The sequence below is a fragment of the Protopterus annectens genome, chromosome 9.part0 (genome assembly GCF_019279795.1).
Source record: "Protopterus annectens isolate FY-2018-M chromosome 9.part0, PAN1.0, whole genome shotgun sequence".
NCBI classification, from domain to species: domain Eukaryota; kingdom Metazoa; phylum Chordata; order Ceratodontiformes; family Protopteridae; genus Protopterus; species Protopterus annectens.
In genome coordinates this window covers 1,738,179,146-1,738,185,145 of record NC_056743.1, presented here as the reverse complement: position 1 = coordinate 1,738,185,145, position 6,000 = coordinate 1,738,179,146, and positions in this window count along the sequence as shown.

Here is a 6,000-nt window from a genome sequence, read left to right as displayed (position 1 = left end):
ACTGGAGTTATTTTTCCTTTTCCTTGTATTATTTACTGTGTTACACATTATCCATGAAAGGGAAAGTTCAATGTGGGAGGCAGATTCCCCATGAAGACTACCATGATAGGTGCTTGTTTTGCTTAGGTGCTTCCTATGACCAGACACAGTGTTCCATCTGTCAAGCTTTTGTTCCCAATACTTTGAGCAGTTATCTTTCTTCTCTTGACAGCCATCATCTCAAGCTTTTGGCCCAAGGTACCATGGTAGAATCTGCTTGTTCTGAGGTTCAGCCACTGCTTAAGAAGAAGGCCAAGAAATCAAGGTTTGAGCCTGTTGCTGTCCAACCTCCACTGAACATCTCTCTTGAGGTGAGTGAGAACTCAGAGGACATCACGGTGTTACCTTCTGTTTCCTATGCAGCAACCTTCTCAGAGGCCAGTACAGAACCTGCTTCTCACACATCTTCAGAGGTGTTGCAAACATCATTTCCAAGGGGCCTAAGGGGATTCCTCAAACTCTTGTATGGGTAGAGGTGCTGGGTACATTGACTGAATCTAGGTAGGGGGCCAAACCACCATATTTTGTCAGAGAAGATGTCCCTGTGAAGAAAAGCCAAAAAAACTAAACATGTGCTGCCTACTCCATGGGAACTCCACAGGGAATGTCAGGACTTTACAGGCTTGCTCACTGTCTTGATTGTGTTTAAGCCTTTGCAGGGAATTTCAGTCCCTGCTCATCCTTGGTCCTCTATCCCTAAAAGGGCTAGGGCTCAGAGTCTTCAGCTGGGGATTCTGATTCTGAGGCTAACTCCTTGGCCTGTTCCTCCCAGTCACCTTCACCTTTAGATTATGGATCTGAGGAGGAGGAATCTGTCAGATCTGATTCTCCTCTGGAAGAGCTTTCCTTTGGTGATGCAGTCCTACATAGGATGGAGCATTTCAAATAGGATTTGTCCCAAGTTTTGGATGTCCAGAACAGGTATTATGAGTTATTACAAACGGACTCTCCTAGATCTTCAGCCATCCCTCCTGTATTGGCTGCTGTATTAGATATCTTTTCTGCTGCTTCCCTGGCACCAGACTCCCAGCCTTCAGACTCTAAGAAACCTGTCAGGTGCTATAAGATGCTGGATGCCTGTAAATTCCTTTATAAATGCCCTTCCTCTGATCCTGCAGTGATTTTGGTTTCTATTGATATGCCTTCTAGGCTATTGCCTTCTTCCAAGCTCCTTCCTTTGGATAAGGACAGTAGAACCATGGAGAGGACTGGTAAAAAGGTATGCACATCTGCTACCTTGGCCTTCAGGGCCATCAATTACCAGACTGATACAACAAGGTACATAGTGACTCTTCTTTCCCAGGTTGGGAAGTTTGTTTCTGATGTGCCTGACTCTGAGGGTAAAGCCTCATCTCTCTTCTTGCTCAGTTTCACCTCGCAGATTGCCTGTGACTCTTTTAAATAAAGTTATGATGCAGCAGATGTATCGTCTAGGGCTACTGCCTTCGGATCTGTGATGAGGCGCTACTTTTGGCTTCACTCTTTTTTAATTTCTCCAAATCTTTTGGGTTTCTAATACCATGATGGGAATGCACTCCATTCCTAAGTCAAAGTACAATTAAAGTTCATGAAATTAGTATTGTTTCAATCTTTGATGTCAGCCAAAAGTACTCTTTGCAGCACCCACAATGTGCACAGTAATGACTCATTCTGCAGTTCGTACAGGGTTACATGGATTGCTAACATATCTAAATACAATTGTAGATTCTTTATTATAAAACCCATTGCTCCTGCTACTATTGGAACTGTCGGAGTATCTTTCTTCCACGTTGCTCTCGTTTCTGCCTGCAGATCCTGATATTTTATGACTTTGTGTCTCTCTGTGTGCAACACAGTGTAGTCACTAGGTGTGGTGATTTCAATGATCAATGCTACTTTTGTCATCTTTTCATGGACCACTATATCTGGTTTTCTAGCATCTATCTTTTGAACTGTTGGTAATAGGTGATCCCATGTGATATAAACTTCATCATTGTCTGTGATGCTTTGTGGCTCATGTTTCCAGTGTTTTTTGGCCAATTCACTACCATAATGTTTGCACAATCCCCAGTGCAACGGTCTTGCCACAGTATTATGCCTTTCAGTATACAGTCCTTCTGCCATTAGTATATCACAACCAGCAACAAGGTGTGAGACTGTTTCCTATAGGCCTTGCCAGATGAAAGCAAAGCAAAACTTCTGGACACTCCCTTGGATAAACAGAATTTGTTTGGTAGTGCTGTGGCTGACCTTTTCAAGACATTACAGGATCAAGGTAAGTTTGTGAAAATTTTGAAGCAGATCTTTGTCTTCCCTTTTCCCAAGTTTCAGAGGAACTACCCTAGTAAGACTGCTTGTTTTGTGTAGGCTACCTAAACAGTCTTCCAAAGGTACGAAGGTTTCTAAGTGAGTTTTCTCTGCTAATCCTACTCAAATGCCCTGGCTCCAAAAGCATTTCTTTCCTGACAAATCTACAGCTATCTGACTGTCTGCCCACCCTTCCTGTTGACTAGATTCCGCTGTCTCCAAGTTTGGCAGTTGATCACCACAGACATCTGGGTTCTCTCCATTATCTGCTAGGGTTACTTTATGACCTGGAAGGTCATTCCCTCCTTTTCCACAATTCTTCAACCTTTGACAGAACAGCTTCCTCATTTTCTAGGGGTATTGCAGGATTTGATGTGTCAGTGTACCAGTTTCACAAACAGAAAAGTGTTTGAAGTTTTACTCCAGATGCTTGTAGTCCCCAGGAAAGAGGGATCTTGGAGACCTGTTTTGGATCTTTCCTTTCTGAACACCTTTCTCATAGTGCCTTCCTTCTGAATGCTATCTTTTCAGACTTTGTTTCCTCTGTTGCATGCCCAAGTCTTTCCGGTTTCTTTGGATCTGAAGGACATTTACCTTCACATTCCCATCTACCCTCCATGCAGGAGATACTTCTGTTTCTTCCTCTCATTTTCAGTTTGTGCTTGCCCTTTGGGCTTTCCACAGCCCCAAGGGTGTTCACCAAATGTCTAGCTCCTGTAGTCACCTTTTGCAGACTTCAGGGCATTCAGATACTTCCTTATTTGGATGATCTCTTGCTGCAGGCTTCATCTTATTCCAAGCAGTTGCAGGATGTTCATTTTACTCAGCTTCTGTTGCACAGCCTGAGGTTTACTGTCAACCTTCACAAGTCAATGTTGACTCCATCTCAGGAACACTTTTTCCTAGGCTGCAGGTTCCAGACTGTTCCAATGCTTTCATGACTTCCTGCCTCCAAGGTTTTGTCCCTCACAAATTATTTTCTGTCCCTGCTCCCCCGTCCTTTCTTCTGGCCAGAGAGTTTCTCAGAGCTCTGGGGGTACATGGTCTCCTCTATCCCCAATGCTTCCCTTGATCAAGCTTCATATGAGGAAGTTTCAGTGGTACCTAAAATCAGTGTAGCTTCAACTCCGCCATCCACAGGACCATCTCATTGCTCTGCTACCCTGTCTCAAACTGGAAGTTCAGTGGTGGATTTGACAGATACCTCTCAGTCCAGGTATTCCTTTTCACCCTCCTCACGCATCTCAAGAACTATTCACAGACAAGTCAGATATGAGGTGGTGGGAAGCTATTTTAGGCACCCTGAAGGTGCAGGACCTTTGGTTCTCTCAGCAGAGGATGAATCACATAAACATTAAGGCAATGTGGGCTCTCATTCTAGCCCTTCATGCTTTTCATGCAATCAGGGTCCCGGGTCCCTTTAGGGTTTATATGGACAACACCACAGTTGTGTGGTACATCAACAAGCAATGGGGCACAAGGACTTACCTGTTTTGCAGGTTAGCCCTTCAGGCATGAGAAGTAGCCATCAACTTGCAGGTCTATAGACAATCTATATACTTTCAGAGTGCAGTCTTATGGTAGATTTTCTCAGTAGGTCCAGGACACAGCCTAACGAATGTCTGCTTCACAGGGATGTGTTTCTGGACATAGTTCATTGGTGAGGTATTCCTCAGTTAGATCTTTTTGCCTCCCCTCTAAACAGGCATCTCCCTCATTTCTCTTCCAGAGTCCCAAGCCCTTTGGCTGGGAAGGTGGACACCACGTCTTTCTCTTGGAAGGGAATGTTCCTCTGTGCCTTCCTTTCCTCTTCTTTCAAGGGTCCTTTTACAAAACTGAGAAGGAGTCTCCAGAAATCTTGTTGGTGAATTCCTTTAGGCCCAGACAGCACTGGTTCCTCCTCTTATTCCATCTGGCCAGGGGCAATCATCACAAGTTACCGCACCACATGGGCGTTCTCACAGAGGAGAAAGGGACTGTTCTTCACCCTCATTTGATGCTTTGGACGATAGGGTTTTGATTCCTTTTTGAAACCAGTTTTCTGAGGATGTATTTAGGTTCCTGCAGGAGGCCAGGAAACCCAATACCAGAAAATCACATGTCCAAATGGAAGAGATCTTCTGTTTGGTGTCTTAAATATCACCAGGACCCCTTTTCAGTAGAGGTCCTCTTGATTGTTTCTTATCTCTGTGAACTACTACATGCTAGCTTGACATATTCTTCAGTGAAAGGCCACGTTTAAGCAGTTCCTGCCTGTCTGCAACTTACTTCTCCTTTGGCTTCTAGGTTGGAGATCAAGCATTTTTTGAAGGTGCTCTTCATATTAGACCCCTAAGAAAACCCATTCCTCCTTCTTGGGATCTTAATTTTGTCCTTGAAAACCTGACCTGGGGTCTTTGTGAGCCTGCTTCTTCTTCTTCACAACATTGCACCTGGAAGACTGTTTTATTTGTTGCTTTAACCTTTGCCAGAATGATATCTGAAGTGCCAGTCCTTAATGGTGGTCCTTCCCTTTTTGTTTTTCATAGAGACAGGGTGTCTGTCCATACAAATCCTTCTTTTATGCCCAAAGTGGTTAATGAGCTGTCCCGTAATCAGTCTATCCAACTTCTTTTTTCCTTCTTCACAATCTGCTAGTGAAAAGGTTCTTCATACTTTGGATTTATGTAGACAGCTCAGGTATTATTTAGACAAAACAAAGGCCTTTTGTAAATATGATCAACTTTTCATACCAGAACAGTGGGTTTGGCTGTTTGTAAGAAAAATAAAGCACAAATGAGTTAAGCGCTTTCACCTACTCAATGTAGGCTTCTTCAGAACTGTGCTCTTTCGTTACTGTTGCAAATGGGTGTCTGCTTTCATGAGGCTCATTCTACTAGAGCAATGGCTTCCTCAGGGACTTTCTTCAAAGGTTTGGACACCAGCTCCATCCTCGAAGCAACTACTTGGTCTTCAGTTCACATATTCACAAAACATGACAAATTGGATGTCATTTCCAGGGCCAGGGCAGGTTTTGTCAAAGCTATCCTGCATGGGTTTGTGGGAGGGCTCCTCCTTACCTTCCCCTGTAGCTTTTGTACTCACCCAGAGGTGATAAATACTGCAACAGTGATATAGAGGGACTTGGTACATTTTTACAAAATCTTGCTGCAACAGTAGCTGTCCTTTTCACTGTTGTAGTATTCACTCCCTCCTTCCCTCCTAACCCCTTTTTCTTCCTTTTGCATGGGTAATATTTTTGTACTTGCCAAGAGGTTCCTCTCCTTCTCTTCATTCCTTCCTTTTTCTGGATGTACATTTCCTTCATTCTACTGGGGGTCATAGTTCTCCAGGGGCACTTCAGCTCTGAGTTGGGAGTGTATGTCCATTACCTTTATGCCCTACACTTATGCAGGGAGCATACTTCTTATCCTCCAGAAAATGCATGCCAGCACAAATACTGTGGCAACTTTTTATGTTTTTAAGAGTGCCTCTTTGGTCCTCTTCAAAAGGAACCTTGACGATTGGATGGGAGAAAGGAAATTCACCCCGGGGATCACTCTCTCCTCCTGCTAGACAGGGTCCAGGAAGTAAATAGTGGGGGAAGATATAGCTAGTTTGTTATGGCTAGGCTTGTATAGGCCCTAGGGCCGATAGCCTAGTACCAACCTATGAACCTATGAACCTATATTTAAA